Genomic DNA, 25,744 nt, shown 5'->3' on the forward strand with positions numbered 1-25,744 from the left:
CACAAGATGTGAATACTTCAACTTTAATGTTCTCAGAAATAACAGCTTTTAGATCACCAGTCCCAGAAGACTCTCTGAAGAAACTGGTGTTTCATGAAGCCACCAAAAGCTGTTTCCTATAGTGAAGGAAACTCGTTATCCTGAAGCAATTTCTTTTGGATCAGATCTATTACAGTTCCCACAGATAGGTTCCAATCCCATTTTGCCCATTTTGCTTAAATTTACCTATTTTGAGGAATCCTAGTGATGGCAGATAACATATGAATATATTTGACACCGTCCCATATGACATCTTGACTCTAAACTGAAAGAGGGTGCTGAGGCACTGGCACAGGGTGCCCAGAGAAGCTGTGGCTGCCCCATCCCTGGCAGTGTTATGCCAGTACAGTGAGGACTTTTGTTTTGGCTATGACTATTCCAGGTGTGTTCTCACAAAGACATTGTAGGAAGCCCAAAGCCCTCAGGAGATGCTGTAAAGTTGAACTAACTGCTGCTAGGACAAAAACCCTACTGCTGAACAGCGATATGTGGAAGGCTGTAATTCCCCTTGGGTTCATTTCAATCTGAAGGCATGTGTACCAGCCATGTGACCACGGAAATAAGAAACATAAAAAATGATACAGAAAAGGTACACTAAATTCTTTCAACAGGAAACCTATTTACTGCCAGGAGTCATAGGAAGGCACGGTTTTCCTGGAAGGTGATCCCAAACAACATAGCATGGGATTGTCTGGGATAGTGCAATAAGCAGGAGTTGCTCAAGTGAAACACAAACTATCAGTGGTGTGTAAATTTAGCTAGGACAAAGCTTTCAGAAAGAGTATAATGGAGCCCAAGGAAGCAGCTGGATATCCAGCATCTCCAGAGTAAGATTTCAGGTATCCTCTGAAGCTATGAGAAAAGCACTGAAAAGATCCTGTAATTATTCCCTTTACATTGTTCCAGTGTGCAGCAAAGCAAATGCACAAACTAGGGGGAAAATGCACATGGTGAACTGAAGCAGAAAACATACTCATTATGCAGAGATTCCAAGGTTGGAGTTGTGTTCGTTATGGTTTTACCAGCCTTAGCAGTGACTCAGTTGTGAAAACTTGTGCAAGTCATCTTTGCTCAGGTTTTTAAGTGGCATTTAGGCACCCCAGTTACTACCTATTTCGAGCTTGGTGCATCACCTCTCAGTATGCTCTGCCCATGGAAAGGATGTATTGCCCAATGACCCCAGGGAAGACTCAGGACTGTAAACAATGCTCAGTTTAATTGAGATAGGAACGATGCGTGATCATATTATTGTTCCCTTTTGGTGATGCTTCACTTCTATGACTACATCAATTAACCAAAGCACTCCTTAACTGGGGCAAGAGAGCTAACGCAGGATACGTACAGAAAGAAGACACTCTCCTGATGACTGCAGAAGAAATGAAATGTGTTAGAGAAAGCCAGTAATGGGGTTTAAAAGTTCTGCAAGATGCCCAGGAGAACACCTCACAGATGACAAACGCAGGTCCCTTTGTTAATCCATCCCACAAAGTTATGAGATGTAATTTACTTGGTATGAATAAGGCAGAGAGAAGGTCCACTTTGCCCCCAAATGCATCAGTGCTTCTGCAGACTGTGCACCTCGGATGATCATGGAAGCATGGTACAGGGAAACCTTTGCAATTACCTGAATAATCAAGCCCTCTATTAATATTTTAATACCTTCTAATGCTCGCCTCGACCCTTTATTAATCTCTGTGGCTTTAGGGCACCAGACTTGCCAGTTCTAGTTCAAAATCAGTGAAATTTTAATAAGATAAAAGGAAGAAACTAGTCTTTAAAGATTGCCTGTTTTGTGAGACTTAGGAAGGTTCATTAAGCAGTAAGAGCCTGTCAGGTTGTCTGAAGGCTCTAAACTAGACTGATAAAGATCAACATATATGATACAATTCTACTGTTACCTAGAAGCTGTTTTTTAATAGCATTTAATTTTTATTGTTTCACATATACAGAAGTAATATTACTGCTTCCAAATCTGTAAGGGAAAGCCCCTGTGTTAATCTGTAATAAAGCCTCTTTGGAGAAGGATCTTCTCTACTAGTTTTGGGTTTAAAAAAGAAAAGATTAAAGTAACTTTCTCAATGCCTCACCAAATGCTGTACTGCATGATAAAGCTCTATGATTCCTGCACTGCACTCCCAGGTCTGGTCATGGACTGGTTAACACCACTATAGCCTCTGGTTAACTGTCGTGGTTAAACCCATCAGGCAACCAAAGCCCCACACAGCTTGCTCAATCCCCACCTCCACAGTGGGATGGGGGGAGAATCGGAGGAGCAAAAGTGAGAAAACTCATGGGTTGAGGCTATGACAGCTCAATAAGCACAGCAAAAGCCGTGTGTGCAAGCAAAGCAAAACAAGGAACCCACCCATCACCTCCCATGGGCAGGCGGGCGCCCAGCACCCAGCCATCTCCAGCAAAGTAGGGCTCTGTTCCCCTTTCCCTCTTCTTCCCCAGGCTTTATATGCTGTCATTTGAGTGGAATATTCCCCGGTAAAGCAGAGCCATGTCCTCCCCAACCACCCATTTACCCTCAGCCCACCTGCTGGTAGGGCAGCAGGAGAAGCAGAAAAGGCCCTGACTCAGCAACAACCAATACTGCCCTCAGCACAAATCCAAGCCACAGCCCCATACTAGCTGCCACATGGAGAATCAACTCTACCCCAACCAAAACCACAGTAACCCAAGCTAAAAAATGGGAGATGGAAGCATCCTGCATGTTTTCCCTGTACTTCCATCCTCTGATCATGTATCCTCTAGGCGTGTGCCACTGATGATCTTTGGGTGGTCAGCTTGCTGGATCTGCCACAGCTTCTCATGATCCTCCCTCCCATATAACTAAGCCAAGCAGAGGAGCTAAGCTTTCCTTTCTGAGCAAAGCACCAAGAGCACCCACCAAGGAGCTCCACTGAAAAGCAAGAGCTGCCTCAATACGTGACCTGCATGGGCATTACAGAAAACAGGGATGTTGGAAAAGATGTGCTCCCTGAAAACATGCTGCTGAGAGATGTTCAACCTGGATGAGAAATCAAGTCACCTTACATCCCTGAAGGCAGCTGAAGCCGGTGACTGCACCTATAGGTATAGATATAGGTAGCTATATAGGTATAGGTATATACCTATAGGTAGCTGCGTGTAGTGTATGAATACCCAGAGCCCACCAAGGCAGTTCCCCCCTTGGGATCATGCCAGCTGGTGGATCCCATTCAAAACTACAAGAGAGCTCCCTTTTCCTCCCAGTAGGCTCATGATTTTCCCCGGAGCAGCCAATCCTTTGAATCATTTTCTGAAGCTCATTCATAGAATCATAGAATGGTTTGGACTGGAAGGGACCTTCAAAGCTCATGCGGTCCAATCCCCCCGCGATGAGCAGGGACCCTTCCAGTAGACCGAGCTGCCCAGAAGCCCATCCAGCCTGGCCTTGAATGCCTCCCTTATCTCTGCTCCCTGTGACAGTGGCTTCCAGAGGTGAAGCCAGCACTGTGGAACGCATTTAAAATGTGTCTGCAGGTTTTTTTTTGTCATAAGCAAATTTGTCTTATTTTTATGCAGCTTTTTTTCTATCAGCTTTTCACTTTGGAAAACGGCACATAAAAGTACCCAGTGTGTCTCGTCTGTGCCATTCATTACCCCACATCTCTCTATCATCTCTCTGCTTATTCATCTCTTGTCTTAACTAAGCGGGCCTAATCTTTTTACATCTCTCCTCATGTGAAAGGTTCTCTGTGCCTCTAATCGCTTCCATTACCCTTCACTGAATCCTTTCCGTTTTCCTCCATCATTTCCAGAGCTGAAACACAAGCTTTAAAAAGAAGCTGTACCGTTGGGTTGTGTAACAGAGGTATTTTCAGTCATTTTTTCTTGTGACCAAGCAAAAGTCTTTGCTGCTCAGCCTCATTATTGTGCATTCATACAAAAGTCCTCTATCTTTTGTGTCTCTGATAAATATGGTCCAATTTGATGGTATTTCTGACCCCCTGATCCGTCAGTGTACCCAAGCTTAAATATTAAAAGAAGGGAGAAGGAAGCAAAAGCAGATAGGACAGCTTTCTTCCCCAGAACTAGAGCAGAGAGCCCCAAAGATGCTAAGCAACCTGTTTTATAACATACCCATTATTACACAGATAACCTGCCAGCCATTGCAATCAGATTTCTAGCAGTTCTAATTGACATCAAATCTTGGTATTGTCAAATCTCTCTGACACAGCTGTTGTGCAGAATGTCCTTGGCTGAAGTGTGTCATGCATTGCTTTAAAGAAAAGTATCTAAGTTGAAAAACTCCTTTGAAGTATGAGAACTATGTTCTGCTTCCAGTTACAGCCAGCCCTGCGTCCCACTTGTTTTAATGGCCAAGCCCTGAGCCCATAGCTGTTCACTGAGCATGACCAGTGGCTTGAGATGCTGAAGCAGTCAGGAGCCGGAGCCTTAGGAGACAAGCACCACTGCCTTGGTTTGAGTCAATTACTTGTAGTTTGTCCCTCTGAGCTGCTAATTGCCTGCCAGCTCTCCCTTTGGCTTTGTATTCCACTGGGACATGGGACAGAGAAGCCACGCAAAGCCCGGCATCTTCCACTGAGCAGCAACAAGCTGCAGCAAGAACGTGCGGAGGAGGCATCGCTCCATCAGGCAGACAAGCGTGGCATGAAGAGACATCACCTTGTCACAGCCTGGCTGTGGCGAGGGGATGTCTGCAAGCTGGCAAGAGCAGCTGGGACAGAAAACACATTCCTGTCCCGGTAGCCCTTTTACACAATAACTCTTGTATTCGTCTACATGATCGCTGCCACTGAGGGAAACACGCTGCTGCTGCTGCTGGAGCTGCAGCCATGGGTTAATTCGCTCCTGGAGCAAGATCTGTTGGTCAGCATTTGTTAAACCACCCCTGGGAGTGAGGGGCAAGAAGAGCAGCACAACCTTTCTGCTACCACACTGAGTGCCTTGGCCATACCATCCCAAAATGCTGCCTTGGAGCAGGCTGTGAGGAGCTGCAGGAGATAGGGTGGGTTCTGCAGGCAACCACAGTCCCCAGTGCGGAAGCCCTGGCCTCAGCAGAAAGGATGAGCAGTGATGCTGGAGCTTTGCATCACCAAAGGCTGCTCTGGGGAGCTCCCTAGACAGGCTCTGCAGAAGTAGCAGGGCTAATTGGAAGAGTGTGAGATTTACTGCTTTATCCTAGATAGAAGACATCAGCCCTGGGGTAAAGAGATGGAAGAGATCTCCTTCAGAGTGTCTGTCACCCATGAATTCATGCAGATTTATCCTTAAACTGATGGAAAACAATAATCTAATCAGTGTTTGCAGCAAGCTCTAAATCTGCCTGTTTAATTACAAGCAGGACATGACCCTTTTAGCAGCAGATGCTCCTAAAACTCTATGGAAAAAAAGGAAAGCACTCAAAGGTTTCTCTTTTACAGGCAAAAAGCAGCTGAATGAACAACAGTCAGAACAAGTGCTACAGTCCTTCCCATGGGAATAGGTGGTAATGGGAATGCTGTTTCTGTGGTAACCTGCAACCTGGCTGAAAGCCTGTCTGTACAACTGCTGTGAGTTAGGATGTGTAAATCGATGTGGAAGCGATCTCTTTGTCCTTTGCTGCTCTGGTGAGGCACCATCCTATGCTTCTGATGCTAAGACCGTGGAGACAGTGCTGTTCCACCCAAAAGTGGAAGGAAGCTCGCCCAAGCAAGGCCGCAGCTCAGCTCAGCTCAGACCTCCCCAAACCACCACCAGCCGCCTTACTGACCCTGGGGAAGATAATGGTCCAGCCCAGAGGGGATGCTGCTGAATGAGCTCTTTTTCTGCACGCTAGAAATGGCCTCTGCTCACTGACTCTGGGAAGCTGCAAGCAGAAGATAAATAACAGCACGAGCTGCTGGAGAGGAAATAATGCCACATTACATCAAGCAGGTCCTTGCTTCACTGTCAGCTTAGAGTCAGTTCCCCAGGGAAGGACAGCCCTGCCATTTGCCCTGTACCTTTTATTAATGTGGATGCTATGCATTAGCTGATACTTTGGTGTTCAATACCATCCTTTTATGCTCGAGTTCTTAGCAAAGGCACTTGTCCTGTCTGCTGTTATTCCTTGTGTGCAGTTAGCAGGGCTGCTGTTCCCTTCCCAGATCATCCCCTGCACTGCCTGGGCTGGAACTGCTGCCATAGAGATGCTTCACCTTCACCAGTACTAGCAAACACACTTTGGGAATCCACTGTAAAGCTCTGTAAAGTACTTTATGTATATTCATGTGTATGCATAAATGCAGCATAGCCTTTGGAGTGGCTTTATATACTAAAAATAATATTATTACCAAACTAATAGGCCTATAATTAGGTTTTTATTCTGCAAAGCACTACACTACAAGCTTTATTTTTAACATGGATAATGTCAGCATTGGGAAAGTTAAGCAGGTTATTACACTAAATGCAAGAGCAGTGACTCTTTCAGGACCTGATCCTAAATGTGTGATGACCAAGGGAAATACTACCCATGGCTTTACTGCATCATTTTGCTTTGAGAAATCAAGGCTAGTTGGGATTTGTCACTTTAAATTCAGCTTTCTTGCTTACTACAAAGTGTAACTAAACCGGACTGAGCTAAATATTGATAGGAATGTCACTGGTTCAAGGAGCTGGTTGGCTCCACCCTGGCCAAAGCAGCACCTCTGCGTGACCAAATGGTAATGAGACCTTTTCAGATGAGCTTGATTTACTGCAATCCATTTATTCATGAGTGCCATGGATGGATGCTTTTCGAGCCTTGGTAGTTTGACAGTGCCAGGGCATTACTGGCAGCCAAACTCTGCTTCTTGATACAGAGCAGTGATGCTCTTTGGAACTCCTCCACCCCCAGGGCTCCCTAAATTGTGCTATAGAACATATGCTGCTAACAGGATCTCAGAGGGATGTTTGTATTAGATGGCAGGCTAATTGTGGGATTGGGGAGATTTCAGATGGCAAAAACCTTTTAATAACAAGATAATAAAGGATTATAGAAGGGAGATGAGACGTAAGAATGACTGCTTGAGAGGTGATGCTGACCGACAGAAAACGTTTGTTTCAGCAGGTAAAGACCCCACCAAAGAAGGGACACTTGTGCAGAGAACAGGCTGAAATTCTCTCTGTAAATGACATACATGCATTTCCTATAAACAACACTTTGAAGGTGAAATGGATGGAAATTCAAGGTTGGGGAAGTTTTCCAGCACCTTGCACATGAAATTGTAAAGCAGAGCAGAGCCCAACCTCCCCTGACACAGGTAAAGGGAGCACAGGGAATTCAGGGAAGTCGTGCACTAGCATTTAAATCACTGCACAGCTCTAACAAGCAAGTTGGCACCGTGTAGCTTGGGAAATGGGAGACTTCATGTTACAGCCATCACTGAACTGCAGGGCATGCTCCAGCAGAGCCTCGGTGTCCCTAGGAACAGCGCAGCCAGACGAGGAGGGCAGCAAACAGCCACCTCCATCTCATCAGCCCTCAGCAGCAAACCCAGGCAAAGCCACAGGGTAACCTCACTGAGACATCAGACAGGCCTATGGAGCTGCTTCCAAAACACAGTTTCTTTGGGGTTTAGAGTTGTTACTTCTAAATAGGGGCCCCCAGCAAGGCACATAATGCAGAAAGAAACGACCTTTTCTAATACCTCACTTCATGGCTACGCCGTTAACATCTAGAGACTGGGCTGAATATTGTGTGTCCTCTTAACAGCGCTCTAACAACTGCCCTAATGAAGTTAAGAACACATGCTTTCTTCTTCGGAGATTTATGGAATAAATCACATAATCTAATAGGAACCCCTGTCCTTCCCAGAGACAGTCTGAGCACAGAGATAAGCTTATAAAGCTCTGTTTTCTTTCGCACACAGTGATATGGACCTTGTGAGGGTCTGTCATTTGGCTGCTTCATGGCTCCTTGCTGCCCCGGGGCTGTGTAACAGATTAATCTGGAGCCAGACTTTTGGGAGACACCCCGCTGCTATTGTCTAAGTAGCGGAGGAGAAGCAGGTCCCTGGTAAAACACTTCCAAAGCTAATTTCAACTTGGAAGACACCCAAATGTCTCTGGGAGGTGCAGTTTAGAGCCCTAACCTAAGATAGCCTGGGCTGCAATCGCAGATTTCTGGGAACAGTATGGAACAGTTGCTCCATGAGCCAAAATCACTGCAGGTCTCTCTATTCTAATACTTTGACAGGAGAGCTGTTGCCATTCTGAGTTATCTTGTGGAGAAAAAAGCAACAAAACACTGAATTCAAACATGGTTAAAAACAATCCCTAGCTTACACATCTGCACCAGCAAGTCTCTTAGACTTCCTAAGGATTTTGGGGCAACACAATCTCAATCTCTCTGATAGTGTTACCTATTGAACCGACACGGAGCTCCCTGAAAGGATTTAGAAGGGTGCTCCTGTAAAGAAGTCTTCATCTCTGAATCATGCAGAAACTTGAATGGATGAGGACTTTGATTTTCAAAGCAACCTTTTTATCTGCTACAGAAAGTCCTCTTAAGCATGGTTAAAACAAAGAATTTCAGGCACGAGATGAACAGATGCCGTGCATTGTACTGCAAGGAGGAATGTGAAGGTAAGCCCAAGGCTTTGTTTGAAAACAACTGTTGTGTTTTTCCTTGAGGGTCTAAACTGCCTTGGGTGAGTTCTGCTTCTAAAACCTGGTTATCTGTTTCCAAGTCAGCAGTTAATAGCTGCTGCAGTCAGCCAGGCAGAGAGCACCCTGCAATTGGAAGCATAAAGGTGAGCTTGCCCATTAGAAAAGGTGATCTCCTTTCAATTTACCCACTGTTTGATCTTCTGTTTCACTATCCAGGGCTACCCATTGTGAGCATAACCTCAGAAGCAGCAAAGAAGGCTGAGGAAAGGCACAGCAGACCAAGGACACAGGGGAAACGCCGATGAATCCCATCACTTGCCTACTGAAGTCTGCACAAGGAATATGGGCTGGTAAGTTCAGAAAGGCAGTTCTGCAGGCAAGCAAGGTTCTGTGGGTATCTTTGGGTTTTGAGGGCTTTGAGGCTAAGCCTGTGGAGACTAAATGGGGTAACTGTTATATAATTCTACCACTGAAATAAAGTAAGAAATAAATGGGATTCACCTATCTAAATATCCCTGAGGATCAAAGTCCAGATCTGGACCTGCATGCGCAAGTCCAAGCTTTGATTCATCCCAGCTTCCTTCAGGCACTTAAAAGAAACACTGAAGTTAGGATCTGGGTCAGCCTGGGATTTTCCTGTCCTCAACAAGCACAGTCAAGATAAATTACCCCCAACAGAGGATAAAGTAGTATGGATCTGCTGTGTCTGACTCCTGCATCTCAGACCCAGCTCTGCCAGAGCCTCTGGTCCTTTCTGAGCACGGCAAGAAGAGGTGCAAGGTCCCAGGGCAGCAGTTCCATGCCCTGTGCCACCACAGGGCCCAGAGACAGCCACTGGCAGAGCAAGGCTTGCGCTGCCTGTGGGAATGGCTTTTCCAGAGCAGCCTTGGCATCAGGAGTCTGCCTCCTGAAATGGAAAGAAATTGCCTTGGGTGCATCAAAGATAGTTTTTGCTTTGCAATATTTACAGGGGTTTCTTTCCTCTTCACTGGAACAGCCCCCAGACCGTACAGCCTTATTTTGGCAAAGCTCCTGTTGAAATGAATCATGACTTTGCCCTGGTTGGTGCTCTGACCTCTCAATTATTAAAGGTGAATGATATGTAAGAGTTTATGTCAATTTTCCAAGCAGCTCAGCAAAGGTAGACCAAAATCCTCCTTTGAAACTCATAGGAAGTAAGCGAGTAAGTGGCTGAACTCCCAGCCTGCTTTGAAATCTCAGCCTTAGCTTTTTAGTGACAAGCAGTGCCTTTTAAACCTCGTATTTTAATCATTATACTGCTGCACCATAAAGAACTCTCGCCTTGTTTCTTTGGTTCACATACAACCTCCACTATTATGAGCTTTACAGTGTAACTGAGCCCCTTGTATCACTCCTTGTGGGGAAGATGTAGGCTCGTTCCTTCTTGCCCTCTTACAGAATAATCCACTGTCTGAACAGGCAAACGTACCTTCCCAGAGCAACCTGTCGATGTTCCTCCTTGTTCCTACATGGCACCTTCAGGGGACCCAGCCTGAACACCAAATATTGCTGGAGGCATCGTGTTTGCATTTGTACAATCAGCCATAGGTACAGCAGCATCTGGAGCTCAGTGGGGAACTGAGATTTCCCTGGGTTTGGGGGCTCAGTTTGTGCCTCCTGAAGCAGCCAGGGGAGCGTTTTGCTCAGTTGGAAGCAATGCACAAGGCTGGGGCTGGCATCTGGGTGTGACTGATGTCTGGGTGCAAGACTTGCAGGAAACCTTCAAGAGTGGCACCACTTGATCCCAGCCCTCAGCCCTTTGCCACGTCTGTGGGTGCTCAAAGGGACCGCTACTCATGTTCGCTCCATTCAGCAGCACCATATCAAAGTTACCATCTTATCAGGGATTCCTCAACTTGCATTCTTATGGAATGCTTTATGATTATTCCTAGGCTTTGCCTAGGATGTCTGATTGAAGATTAATTGAGTATACAGAGTAAATCTTTCCTTTCTGCAGCATACAACAGTGTGGCTGCTGTTCTCTTGCCTTTTTAAGCTCGGGTTGATGAAATTCAAGCTCTTTGCTCCAGTGTATCCCACCACTGGATGTTTGTTGTTGAAAGGCAGCTTCTGTCAGAGCTGAAAACACACGAGCACGGAATATCAACTGTAGAATGATGTGGAAGAAGAAGATTAATTTCTTCCCCTAGATTCTGCAAAGCCATTACCTGCTTTTGAATGACATTTCCAATGCTACACTGGGAACTGCTGAAGCATTTACATAAGAATGCACAAATGCACACATTATCACTGCAGGAAGCACTTAAAATTTAAGATAATTATATAGTATGGAAACGATTTCAAAGGACTCAAACAAAATAACAACTAATTCCAGAGAGTCACCCTTTAAGATGATTATTACTCCGCACTACCGCTGATCTCGCCCTAAAAAACCCCTTCTCTTCACAATTATATGTGCATTATAAATTCCTACTTTGTTCCTCCACCATCAAGCTCCTACAGCTGCTGCTGACAAATTTGCATTCTCTGAGAGCTTAACTAGACAGCCAAACTAGTCACACTGTGAACAGAGGTAAAACACACTGCTGCAACCCCCCCTTTCATCCTCACCATACACCGGGTGCTCTTCTGTGGGCTGGTTTTAAAGCTGCTCTGATTGAACCTAGGAAGGACCCTCAGCTATATATAGCAGGGGGATAGCAAGCCCTGTGCCAGAGGAGAGAGCTGATACCCATCCTGCCAACCCTCCCAACTGCATCTAGATGCTGGGAGGGAGCTTGCAACAGGGATGCAGGAAGGGTTCCTCTGAGGGACCTGGTATCTCTGTGCTATGGAATGAATGGCAGAATAAAGCATCCTCCACTGGAATCAGCAGTGCAGGTTATACATAAACCCTCCAGCCTGGCAGTTCAGGGTGAAACCCTCTCTGCTGTTCATCAGCACTGCTGGGTATGCAGTGAGAGCAGCAGGCAGTGACCAGGGATGATGCAGACTAATAGAAAACATTGAAGCTTTATTTGACCAGAGGGTGTAGATGCGTAGATGTAAATGTTCTGTCCCACCATCCTCTGTCCACCTTCCACTCCCCACTGCCGCTCTCATTCCTGCCCCAGTGCTGCCATTCCCCTCTCTTACCTTTTCCCAAAGTGTCCCAGGGAAAAAAAAAAATTAAATAATCCTAAAATAAACTAAAAATACATCCCACCCAGCTCAAGGCAAACTCAGCTGGGGAAAAACCTTATCTGCCATATAAATGGACAAAAAGAAGTGTTTCTAAGTCTAATTCTTGAGGATAATTGCAGTGCTAGAGCTGAAACTTCCCCACAAACTTCAGCCTGAAATGGAAAACGCATAGATTTTATGTCTTAAGTTCTGACAAAGTACAGAGCAGCTGAAAATAGTATCTGGTAATGGGAAGTGCAGCCAAGTTACTAATAGGTGTTGCTACCTGGGCTGCCGCTGGTTTCACACTACTGTCTCCAATGAACCAAAGCACTGGAGGTCTGAACAAACCAGAGATGTTTGATTGGCAATGGGCTTCCTGTGGAAATTTAATTAGGCTTGGACTAGAAAACAGTTCAGACAGTACTGGCGGCAATTCCCAGCTATTAAATAACACTTTGCATGAGCAGGATGCTACCAGCTTTAGCAAAACGCCTTAGAGATCTACGCGAAGCTTTACCTGGTAACTGTGAGCAGGTCGGTCTTGGCCAGACTATTGCACCCCAGAGCCTATTTATGCAAGCAGGAAATGTGATAATGAAGCCTCTTGCTCTTCAAACAGACAAGGGAGTGTGAATTCTCATTGCCCTAAACACAGCAGGAGCTTTTCCTGGCCCCAAAGGCAGAAATCAATCCCAAGAGGGCTGAGGCTGTCCCGCCACCTCTCCTTGCCGTGTTCCTGGTTCTTTTGCTCCTCTTTTGGGGCATAGAAACCATCACAGACAGCAGCCAGAGACACTCCCCTGCCTGCCTGTGCCCTGAGTGGGTCACTGTGGTGGGCAGCAGCATTGCCTGGTACTGAGGTGGCCTCTGCTCCTGACATTCCTCATCCCATCGAGGAGCACAACCGTCTCTCATGATGGGAGAAGACAGGAGTTGCCAGCCTACAACATCACTCTTAAAAGCAAGCTTGCCAAACTCCCTCTAAAATGAATTATCAAAGTCTAGCTTAAAGCAGCCAGCTGCCTGACCAACATCCAGATTGGAGGGCCCTGTCTAGACGGAGAGGTAATTATACAGAAAGCAAGATGCTGTCTTTGCAGCAGAGCCCATCTTTCATGTATTGTTGTCACCAAAACCTTATCGTTATTGAAGACACAAGAGCTATGCCAAGTGATGGTCTAGATGTTGTCTTCTGGTGTGGACACGACCTCATCTCACCTTTCAAATCAGGCAGCACAGTTTGGGGTCAGGACACCACAACTAAATCAAGCTTGACACTTCCCATTGTGGCCTGGGAGAAGTCTTCTTTGTGTCAGCCTCATTTCTCAGGGCCACACTTTAGGGAGCTGAGCAAACCAAAATGAGAGAGGCACTATATCCAATCTCCTATTTTGTAAGCCAGCAGTGGTTACACCTGCTGGTATTTCATGTTTGCACTCCATTGTGAAAATGAAAAGTACTAAATAACACCTGAGTGTAATCACATTTACATAGCTGAAGTGTGCTTAGGAAAGAATAATCCTTTAAGATATTCACCTTTCCTGCTCCCAGTAACTGCAGGCAGTTGTGATACCTGCCCAGAACACAAAGGGCAGAATTACTTCTGCAGGCAGAAAAAGGATTTCTGTATTTTTTAATAATACATGTGGATTATATCAAGAAAGCTTAGAACCTAACCACCAAATGATGGATAGGGTGATTCATCATCAGGGTTTTACTATGATACCTCTAAAATACAATTGCACAGAGTTCAGTGATTTACTAATAACCTACTTTTACAACACAGGCACACAGAGGTGTAAAGCACAACAGGTCTAAACTCCCCTCCCCACTTTTAACTCTCACTGCTAACAAAAAAGCACTCAGATTGAGTTGGGTTTTTTCTCTCTTCATAGCTTTCAGTCTCTAAATGGGCTACCTCATTCCCCAGCACATAAATGGACTTTCGTTGCCAGAGACCTTTACAATATTGTTGGTTTTCATTTACTCTTAGTTTTTCAGATGTGCTGGGGATACCCCAGACATGCAAGAAAGGACCTACCTGCCCTGAGGAACTCCAGATCAAAGAATAAATATGATAAAGATGACAAATATCCATCAGAGGCAACAGGAAATGGGGGCTCTCAGAGGCAGGCAGCAATGGAATGAATGCTCAAGGGCTTCTTTAAAGAGAAAGAAAGACTTCAAGCTGAAAGGCACTTTAGTTTCAGTAGCAGCTTCAGCACTCTTGGTCAACCCATGACTGACCAAGTTCAGTGATTTAGGAAGGTTCTTCTCCCGGTTTACCCCAAGGTTTGGCTCCCTGTGTTCTCTCCTTGCTTTTGGAAGCAGGACTTGCCTGCCAGCATCACCTCCCAGTGCTCAGATGATATTCCCACATGGGAAATTTTACAGAGGAGGAAAAGGAAAGAAACCAAGAAACCTTTTTTGCCTAAAGCTAATAAGGAATTTACCTCCCAAGCATGGATTAAAAACCCAGAACAGTCCTTGCACCACTGCTGGTTTTGGTACTGATTTTTACTGCCTCCGTGGAGCTCTCCTGCACATTGAGGCGAAGATAAATTTGGAGTCTCTTGGTTTATTGGATTTTAAACCTACAAAGTGTCCTAAAATAGCCCCAGTCCTTGTAATCTCCTTACTATCTCCTGCTAAACCCTGTCTTTTGTCTTTTCCTGTAAATCATTTCACACTTGGAAGATGCATGCAGGATTTAGCTAGGGCTAGCAGAAGAGCATCCCAAGGAGTATGGCCATATCTGCCTTTCACAAAGTTAAAAGGCACAGGAGTTGCTGCTAATGAGGCTCCTGCCTGCAGGAAAGCATTCCAGCAAAGAGGAGACTCCCTCTGTATTTACTTGTACATTACATTTATGCTTACCTCTGTATCACTACAACTGCAGCAGCTGCATTGTCCTTTGACTCCTTAGAAAAGGCACATGCCAAGGGATGCAGGAGCATCTTCAAACTGACTCTTCTGCAACTTCATTACTGCCTTCTGGAGCAAGAATTCCCTATAAGAACACCTTGGTGACCTCTACCTCCATTGTCCAACTGCAGAGGCTGGCAGCATACTACTGACCTCTTGGCAATGGCAAACCATGGGCAGCAGCGCCTGGTTGGCATCAAAAGTGAGCTGGGCTACACCAGCAGCAAGGTGAAACCATGGCTTTAAAACTGCATTAGGCACTGTGCACCACAAAGCTTCTCCATCCCTTGACAAAATGAGTCCGTGGTGGTATTGGAAGGAAGGATCTGTTGGTGCTCACTATGTACCAGTAAAACATGGTTAATGTGCATCCACAATTGCACACTGCACCAGTTACACTATGGAGCTACAAGTCAGTCAAGTACTTTATTTGTGTAATTACAAGGAACTGATCCCTGGGGGTCATACAAATAATTCAGTATACGAGCTAAAAATGAGCTTTCTGAGAACATTTATACTAGAATAAGCTGATGGGATGCAGAGTTCTGGAAAATAAGTGCCAAAGGGGATGAGAACACAGCTAAAACTACTTCATTTTTTTAAATCAAGTGAATATACACATTTTCTTATCCCTGCATTTGCTCAGCTTTAATGAATAACTTGTTTGCTTCTTCACTGCTGCATCTTCTGTCTCGGGTGATACATCCCAAGTTGGGGAATTGTATCCAAGGCTCAGCACAACTACCAAGGAGCAAAATGCAGTTAAAATAAAGCCCCTGTGATACAGCTCCAGTGCACTGCACGTGGGAGGCACCTGTGTCCATCCCTTTTAGGAAGTTTCTAACAAATAAACTCTGTTATTAAATGAATCACCTTGTACCGAATGGCAGAATGACAAGAGAGAAAATTTACCTGGGTAATAACTCATCAATAAAGGTATATACAGAGGAGGGGGAAATTGAGTTGTTGCAGACACAGCAATAACATCATGAAGCAAAATCCAGTATTGGAAGAGATAAAAGTTTTCCGTCCCAATAGTCCGCTGTGACAAGTGTGAAAAGAGTATGCGTAAGAACAAGGGGAAAAGATGAAACATAGCATCAGTAAAAACCCCCGCCTTTGAAAAGGGAGCTAACAGGTAATTAATCCCTCAAAAGAAGGAAGATCAGAGCATCTGGGAAGCTTGCAGAGATTTGGATCTCGGGAACATATGCTTTGGGTCCTCCCTGTTTAGTTTTGCTAAAGCCTGCAGAGGTGATTCAGAGAGATCCCAGCCTAAGGGATGTCTCTTCCCCTGGGAGAAACGTGCTGAGCTCCACCGTTTCCACCCACCCAGAAGAATCAAAGGGGGGTATTAAGGCGGCAATGGTGGTGACAAGGCAACCCAGAAGCGAGATGTAAGTAGCAGTGACATGCTTTCTAACAGCAGTGACAGGTCGTAATAAGCAAGTTATTCTTAAGTTTGGGGTTGAGGTGTATATAATTAGGTAACGTGGGTGTTGAGTGATAAACCCCACAGGAAGTACACAGATTAGGAGCCCTGATTTTTTGAGCCCATGTCCTATTTCATGCTACATGGCATGACCTATTTTTCCTGCACTGGTTGAAAAATAAAAGGAAAGATCCTCATCTCTTCTTCAGCATGGGAAAGATATACTGGGGGCAAATGACACTGCTTTGTCAAGTCTCCTCTTTCAACACTGAAGAATCCTGATTTGTGGTTTGATTTCTTTTACTCTTCCTAGGAGTTACAGAGGAGATTTACCTTGTCTTTTCCAGTGGTCGCTTAACTACAAACTCAGCTAACTATTACCCTGGTTTAGATTTGGATAAGAACAGGGAAAGTTAGAAAAATGCCATTACTGCTGATCATAAACAAGACTTTACAATGAATTGCAAGAATATCCTGTAGAAGGGAATATGGCTGCACAAAAGATGAGGACTTTCTGATCCACTCCTTGCACATACTTGCAAGGTCTGTTCATGGGTTATAAATGTGAAGTACCTGGGGCAATGGCTTATGCAGGTTGTAAGTGTTCATACTCCTTACCGTCATCACTAATGGGATGAATCAATAAAGCAATTGTACAAAATACATATTTCTATCTGTCTCAGTAATTTAATCAATTCCTTTTAAAATAAGCTAGGTTGTCTTCGTTAAATTTATAACGTGAAGTACTTTGGTGCACAGGACTGTGTTTGTTCTAGAATATTCAGTCTTTCATATAGGCTTCCACTGGCCGCTAGCTCATGAATTTGCCTTTTTTAGAGCAAGTTATAGCAAGATTGATCTTTCAATCATATGAATGTTATGCAGTAACACATCTTTATCTATAATGCTCGCTATGAGCAAAAGCACAGCATTATTATTTCCCAAGAAATCCAGTCCATCTATGAAGATGACCAAAGATAGTCGTTGCTATTGAAAGCGCTATCAAATATAGATCTTGGGAGACATAATTTGTTCAAATCTCTTGTCCTGCACCCTGCATAAAGGCGCAGACTAACCTTATCCAAGTTCTGCTCTATCCAATCGGTTGCACCTATTCAGCACACTGCTTTCTGCCTGCTGTGCCATCTCCAGCTGGGGCACAGCACACGAAGACTGAGCTGTGTGAGTACTGCAAACCCCTCCATGAATGGACTTGATGATGTTAAAGGTCTTTTCCAGCATAGTTTATTCTATGACTCTATGAACACCCCTGTTTTATAGATCTCTTTATATAGCACCTCATCCAGAGGATCCCTGATCCTGATTCACCACGTCTTCCTAAAGCTGCTATCCATATAGCAGTGATTAGTAAGAATAAGAATATAAACCCAGCAGCAACAAGAGCTTAGTGGGAATGCTATGCCTTTAAATGAAAGCTGATTAGTCTCGGGTGTTCCTTCCTGGCTAACAGTGAACTGTAATACCGCATGATTGTGTCTGATTTACTGCTTGGCCTTTTGCAGGGAAGAAAAGATCACTTCTAATTTTATGTCTGGGAAGGCAAAGTACCAGTGTTTTCTGTGACCCCAAAGGTGGGATGAACGCAGAAACAGGCGTCTTTGCCCATAATATGCACAAAATTTCCCTTTATATCACTACCTTTCTACTGAACATGCAGTTGAGCTTGAGGAGAACCTAAGGAATCCCTTCTTCCTCCCTCTGCCTGACTCATTTCAGCCCTAGTAGTGCCAGGTTGATTTTAGTGACCCCCCCCTCAAATAACCTGGCACCCTTCCACCAGCCAGCTCCCACATGGGGATTGCTCCCAGTGCTGCTTCCTGGCTTGGTGCCACACCTGCACCTTCTGCATGGTGTGGAATGAACCCTGAGACTCTGCTCCCAGCACTGCCACCCCAGGAGGAGCATGTGGTGGGGATGGGAAGCTGATTGCTTAAGGAAGAGGTTTCCTTTCACTGACAGCAAGGGATGCTGCTCTGGGGCACTGAGGACAGCACCAGCTAGCCAAGTATTTCAAGGGCTTTGAAGAGAAAACATTACTGCAGGTCAGAAGAACTGCACTGGAGGGAGAAGACGTTTTAAATCCAGTGTGGGAATGCTGCTGTGTGCAGCAATGGGTTCAAATCACTGCCATATTCAGACAGGCTTAGTGACCTTCACAGCTATGCCTGCAAGTTGCTGCACACTGTCGGGATGATGCTGTAAGTAAAAGCCAGCAGCAGTAGGAAATGGACTGCTAAGTGTCTCATTAAGTTCCATTAAAGGGGCTAACCATTCTCCTTGGATCGACTGTCAGATGGAAAACATCTGTTTTACTTAATGATTTCTACTGATGCTATTCAGATCCCAGGAAGTTTGAAATATTGCCCCTTCTGCATTTAGAGCACATTTCCCAATTAAGAATGGAGCAGATCTTTTTATAGTAAAGTGGGAGATTTGCAGTAACTCCTGTAACTCAATGGTAGGGAAGATCTCCAGGGCTTGATTAACTTCTTCATTGCAAAAATCAATCTTGGGAATTAAACCCCAAAATCTCAACTCATACAGTGGTTTCCAAATAAGCTCTGTCCTGGGTTTGCCTTCTCTTAGTCCAAGCACAGCTCATCACCAGAAGGCTGCAAGATGTGTCCTGGGGCTCAATGTACAGAAATGGAGCCAGTTCTGATTATCACCAGGGGAATAAAGGACAGCTTCATGGAATTACTTACAAAGACACTGACCTGGAAGAGCGAGTCTCATACGCACAGGCAAACACTTTCAGGGAGGCTGTAACTTAGTCCTTATCACTTCTTGACATAAAAAGTAAATGCTTTTACCAGCTAATGGTGCAGAAAAATGCATGACTTGTTACTGTAACCACAACAACGTGTTCAGGAGCAGTGAGACAGAAAATGAAATACCCAATAAGCATATGTTGTTTTTAATAAAGAATGATTTAGTGCTAAGTGGACCACACCGTTTCCAAGGTAGCTTTGCAATGGCATAATATGTGGGGGATCCAGCACCCTTGGGATGCCTCATCACCCATCATCCATCCATCCCCATCATCATCCATGTGTCCCATCCATCACCAACTGCAGCACCCCCTCAGGGTTCTCCCCCTGAGCATCCTATCCCATGCTGCAAAACAGGGCTGATACCCTCTTTTGTTGCCTTCCCTACTTGAACCCTCCAGCTCTCCCGATCCTATGAGGCCATACCAAATTCAGTGCCGGACGCACTTTCTGTTTATTCAGGACTAAGATAATTTGGTCAGAACTGAGATTTGGAAAGACAATTTTGTTCCGGCCTCGCATTAACTGCTCATTTCTTACACTGTAAAATCAGCTGCCTGTTATCAATGTTCAGAGCTCTGATACACCGAGACGTACCGCAGACTGACAGTAATTCATTCTGTGGAGCGGCTGGGATGAGACAGGAGGAGGAGCAGGCCCATCCAGGTGGCTTTCCGAGTACAAGCACAATGAATCAGCCATCAGGATTTTAAAATCCTTCCTGCAAAACTATGGACAAGGGAGGGAAGTTGGCCCTAACCCCGGGAGGCAAAGAGCAGCATGGCCATGAGACAGACCTTTCGTGGTGGTCATCCTAAGCAGGGTCTAAAAACACCTTGTTTACAAGCTGCAGCTGAAACAAACAACATCACCCGTCTTCCTACAGCAAACCCTTGGTACATCCTGCTCATGGCACCTTTCCTGTAACACCACATCTAAGCACAAAGAGGTTAAATCGGTGGGCAGCCATGGGCATCCCCAGGTAGTCTGGATATAAGGCTGCATTTCATTCTTCTGCCCCAAATAGGTGCGTAAGGTTACTCTTAGCTGCAAACCATAAGCCATGTTTAGCATCAAAATCAGTTCGCATGGCAAGTGAGACCTCAAATAGACCTGAGCAAACACCACCACTCCAGGAACCACCAAGTCATAAAGATGCTGCTTGTTCTGGTTCAGTACCAACCTCTTTACATTCTTCCCTGCAACAGAAACGCAGTTTGTTCCTTGTTGGCTTCAAGAAATGTAAAGCTTGGGTAAAAGTTTGAATGGGAATGGGAATCCAGCTCCAGAGGGATCGTTACTCCTGAGCAAAGGGGCTGAATGAACAGCAGAACACAAACAGCAACAAACAGGAACGAGAGGGAATTTACAGAGAAAAAATGTGTTGCCTCGTTTAAATGAGCAAATCACCATTAGTAAATTACCACCTCCTTTAGCTAGCGCTGAGCTGATTTAACCTCCACCAATGCTAGCACTCCAATGCTGAGCACGCTGCTAATGTGACAGGAATGGATATAGGCCTGTAATGAATGCTGGCTTTCTCTGAGCGCTCACATCCAGCTGAGAAATGCTAATGCCATGTTTTTGCTTAACCCCAATGCTTGGACCCCACTTTTGAGAAGGCACAAAAGCAACTGCTGCTTTCTCAAAAGCGAGTCTCTGATAAGACATTGCAAGCTCCACACCATTTCCTGAAAGGGAGATAAGGACAGAGCTTGGACAACTCGCATCTTGGGCAATGATGACTCAGGAAATCTGTCTCTGGGTACAAAAAGCACAGATTCAGGTAAACTCATCAGTTGATATGGAAAAGTAATTCCAGCCCGGAGATGAAAAGTGTTTTGAGGTCTCATAAAAACAGACAAGACAAAAAGCACTTAAAAATTCATATTGAATCTAGCTAGATCTTTGTCTTCCTTGATTTAAGGGCTAGACTCCTATAGCTCAATAGGTCAGAACATAGGTCAGACAGTAGCACTTCGGGCTCTGAAAGTAGCATTACTTCTACAAGCTGCTGGGTCATCATTTGTGTGGTCATGCCAAGGACCAGGGGGATGTCACCCATGCTGGCAGCAACCCAGACCCACAGAGGGGTTCGCCTTGCTGGTTAGTGGTGGCTAGGATGCGCTGGGGACAATCTATGGGTTCCACTGCTCCCATGTAAACAAGCCCTGGGGCTTGTCCACTTTTGCCTTGGTGGGACCAGAGGGTCTGGGTGTACAGAGCTCTGCAAACCAGGCTGCAGACTTGGAGACACAGTGCCTGCCTTTACTGCAAGATTAGGCAAGAAGCAGCTGATCTTGGGTGGTCTGGGGTACCATGAGCAGCATCACTGCACCTGGCTCTGTGGTTAAAAATAATAGCAAGCTTCCTGAAGGTTTTAAGACTTTTTTATCACAAGTTACAAATGTTGAGACAAAAATCACCGAAAAAGTCTGAATTCTTGTTGATCATGGACTAACCTTTCAGTTATAAATGGATCCTTACCATCAAGTGTGACTTGGTTCAAGGGGAAGGCTTGATTGCGTACCTAATTTAGGTTGAAGGAAAACAGTCTCTGTGCTAACCCTCTATTCTCATATTTCACACCAGTTTGACAATCTCTCTGCTCATGCTGATACTTTTCTCCTTGGTGTCAAGCCCCATGTAAAAATTGCTGGAAAATTTCAACATGTACCTTCAAGTTGAAGCAAATCTGCAGAGTGTGCATTTCCCCACAAAGAAAACCACCCCCAAAATATCTGCCAGTGCTTCTACAGCAAAAGTGAGGCTGGAAACTTTAGGGAACACCTTCGTTTAGCTTAGTAGGAAAAGGAAATCAAGCAGGATGATACTGAAAATCATTTCTGAGTTCAGTGATAGCAGGTGGGATCTCAGCAGCGCCAGATGCTTCGTACCTCACCTATTCCCAGCCACCCAGTTGGTGGTTCTCTAGCATAAAGGGGCTATTAAAGAGTAATTCCTGTCTTTTGGAGGAGACTCATGTTTACAGGGGGTTGGAACTGGGTGAGCTTTAAGGTCCCTTCCAACATAAACCACTCCGTGCTTCTGCAAATAAGCAATGAGTACCCATGTTGCAGGGCTGTGGTTTGCCTCAGGGGCAGCATCCGTGGTGCTGTTGTTGCAGTGGAGGCATTACGGTGAGCACAACTGCCTGGTGCAATGCTCCAGACTGATGCTGCTGCAGGGACCTACCTGTGCAGTGGCAGCAGCTCTGTGAGAGAGCAGAGGACACAAAACCCTGCTGAGAGTTCAAACACTCCCTCTTTGCCTCTCCTGTAGAGCTGCAAAGAATCTTGCAAGTGCCTCTTTTCGGCAATTCCAGTGCTCACCTCAAATCCTGGCGGTGCTGCATTGGAAAGAAGAACTCATTCAAAATGAATGACTCGTTTTCAGGTACACAAATGAAAAGCCAGATGAAGGAATTGCAAGTTTCTTTGGTGGGAGGATGCTATGCAATGGTCTTGCTGCCACGGACTGGTATAAGAAAGGGTTTATAATTTCCTGTGCAGAGCTGCATTGCAGACCAGAGGGACAAATATTCACATGCCCATTGCAGGGGGTTGGAGCTGCATGATCTGAAGGTCCTTTCCAACCCAAACCAGTCTGGGATTCTATGTGCGCAGAGAGAAAATGTACATGTTCTGGAGAAAAACTGTTTCCTTCAAGGGAAATTACTGAATGTTTAAAACCAGTGAAGAAAGAAGACAGGAAAGATGGTCCTGTTTAATCCTCATCACTCATGCCTGCGCTCACCTGGATCACCCATGCTTCAGTCCCTGCAGCAAAGGGTTCACCTTCTAGTACATGTAGTACATACTTCACCTTCTAGTACATACAGTACATACTTCACCTTCTAGTACATATAATAATACATGCTTCACCTTCTAGTACATATAGTACGTACTTCACCTTCTAGTACATACAGTATGTGCTTCACCTTCTAGTACATATAATATATACTTCACCTTCTAGTACATATAGTACATACTTCACCTTCTAGTACATACAGTACATACTTCACCTTCTAGTACATATAGTACATACTTCACCTTCTAGCACATATAGTATGTACTTCACCTTCTAGTACATATAGTGCATGCTTCACCTTCTAGTACATATAGTACATACTTCACCTTCTAGCACATATAGTATGTACTTCACCTTCTAGTACATATAGTGCATGCTTCACCTTCTAGTACATATAGTACATACTTCACCTTCTAGCACATATAGTATGTACTTCACCTTCTAGTACATATAGTGCACGCTTCACCTTCTAGTACATATAGTACGTACTTCACCTTCTAGTACATACACTTTCCGCACCACTGATTAATTCTCTCCCAACACTTCTCTTTCCCTCAGTAACTTTCTACATGCAAAAAAAGAGGCTTAAATTAATACTTTGCCCAGTCATACTTAGTTCAGAATAATTCAATCTGAGCTGTGATGGATGGCTGGCTGATCTGTAATCTACTCACCCTGGATCATATTGTATATTATTCTGTGTTCTTTCTTTCCCTGTTTCTACTGCTTTATTAATTCCTTCTCTCTCCCCCCTCTCTCACACTGCCTTTCCTCTTTGGTAGTTCTCGGCTCAGTTTCCAGTCTAATTTTATCAGTGGATTTTTCCATGGCTCCTTTTTTTTGGCCACTCGAAGAAAAGAACAACCCAAATAATAGCCCAGCCCCAGTCAGACTTGCACACTTTGAAAGCTCACACACCTTTGCTGCCCATTTTAACTTGTCTTTGTTAAACAAGCCCTCCTCGTGAGTAAAAATGACGGTGCTTAAATGATACAGCTCCTTTCTCCCAAAGATAATCACGTTCCTAAGCAGTTCATCCAAAGGCTTTGCAAAGGCAATTCCAGCACATCCTTCTACCTGGGAGAAAGGGACTGTTGCTTCCCAGAGGCAAACACACTCTGATGCTGATTTAAACAGAGCTCACAGAGCTGGGTGCTCTGCTGTGAATGGCTAAGGATCATTAGGGCTTACACCACGCAGGCTTCCTAGCAATGCTAATTTTAAAGTACCCAAAATACAGATGATGTGAGTTGAATATGTATGCCTGCCACCCCCACTTCAATTACTTCAAGTAATTGGAAATGACTTTCTTTGTAATAAATGTCTATTCTGAGCAGAGTGTTTGGAAAAGAAAAGCCCTTCCAAGGCCGGGTGTCTTCTGGAGCAAGTGGGAGGAGAAACAGGTTTTCAAACCACTCCTTTTGTTCCCAAATGTGAAATGTGTTTTGGGATTTTTATAGTCACACACTTGCCGTTGGCTCCAGCAAGCTCTGGACCAGGCTTGTAGCGATTCTGGGAACAGGAGGGAGGGGGCGCCGGGAAGTAAATCTGTCCCCTCTGCTGGCAAAGAGAGGGATGTGATGGGTTCTGGGGAGAAAGAAATGTAGTAAGTAGGGAGAAAAGTGGATGTGAAAAGAGGGGAAGTGACAGGAAGAAAGGGATGGAGTCGGCTGTAGTAAAAGTGAACAGGTTGTTTATAAGATAGATGCTATAAGAGGAGAGGAGTGAGCCACCGGATTTAGGGAAAATCACATACAGTCTCTGGTATCAACCTGGCAGAGGAAACAGCCTGTTCAGGAGGCCATAACTCACCCCTTGCTCCCCCTTGCAAGGAGAGGACCACACCAGTGAAGGGGTTTGTGTATAACCAACACCCACAGCAGCTTTCTGCCCCGCTGCTGAGGATGCAGGGGGATGCAGGGCAGCGGGTACCCACAAATCCACCCCATGCCCATGCACACTGGTAAGCAAAAGGCAGTAGGAGCCCATAGGATCTGAAAACCTGCTTGGAGTCCACCAAAGCCGGTGTCCTGTCCTGTGGGGAGGAGGAGAGCCCAGCCCACCTTTAATGTCACTGGTACAGGAGTTTTACTTCTCTCCGCAGCGTGAACAAGCGCTTAGACAACTTCACACACTTGGTCTGTTCTTTTAACTGGCTTTAGGCTTTCTCCTGAGTTAATGAGAAACAATTTCTGCGCTACTCATCTCAAAAGGAACCCTTCTTCAAAGCCCTTTCCAGGTGCCATGTGCAAATAGTAGCAGATCCAGGTTCCCTCTTTAGATCTGGCTTCTGTGCATCTGAGGACTGCTTTTGGGAGCTGTTTCAAAGGCTGAAGTGTCAGCATCAGAAAGAAAAGAGGTATGTGGGTGTGAAGTTACTAAATGCAAAACTGTCACTCTCCTTTCATTTACAACCCTGAATATGCATGCATGCAAAAATGTAGGGCTTATATTAAAGTTTTTACTCTTGGAGCAGAAAATATCAAGGAAAAGGAGACTAAAAAGATAAGATGAGGTTGTGCAGGTTGGAGTTCTCTCTCGACTAATGTTTTCCTTTTCATCAGCAGTGATTTCTGTTAATGAACCCTGCCCTGCCTTGAATTGGATTGTCTTTTACCATCTCCGGGAAGGGCACTGTCAGCAGGCAGACACTCCTGTATTGCTGACTGGTCAATGACACTAACGAACAGCAGATGGATTTCTTCATCTCTTACCCAGATAAAAGCTGTGCAGAGAATTATTGATGCCCAAACCAGAAGAGGTGCAGCTTTAAAAGCACCTGAGGGTAACAGTGGGGATTGTGGGGTGTGTGTGGGCTCACAGTAAAGGAGGCTGCCTGGGCTCTGCCTTGGGGTGGGAAAGGTACCCAAGCACTGGCACAGTGACAACTGGGAGAGCTGTGTTTAGTGATCTGCTGACCTCATGCACATAGCAGGAGTCCTGTGCTATAGGGATGAGGATACACACGTGTGTCTTGGCCACTCAGTGCCTGCACCAGCCT

The 25,744-nt window shown here is 45.1% G+C and overlaps 1 protein-coding gene across 6 annotated transcripts in view; it reads right to left on the reverse strand.

The window, feature by feature from the left end:
- The window catches only part of FGF13 (fibroblast growth factor 13), a 243,659-nt gene that overhangs the window by 6,235 nt on the left and 211,680 nt on the right, over positions 1-25,744 (reverse strand). The gene's annotated exons all lie outside the window — the stretch shown is intronic.

The sequence above is a fragment of the Pezoporus occidentalis genome, unplaced genomic scaffold, assembly GCF_034315485.1.
Source record: "Pezoporus occidentalis ecotype Australia unplaced genomic scaffold, CSIRO_AGI_Poc_V1 ctg30, whole genome shotgun sequence".
NCBI classification, from domain to species: Eukaryota; Metazoa; Chordata; class Aves; order Psittaciformes; family Psittacidae; genus Pezoporus; species Pezoporus occidentalis.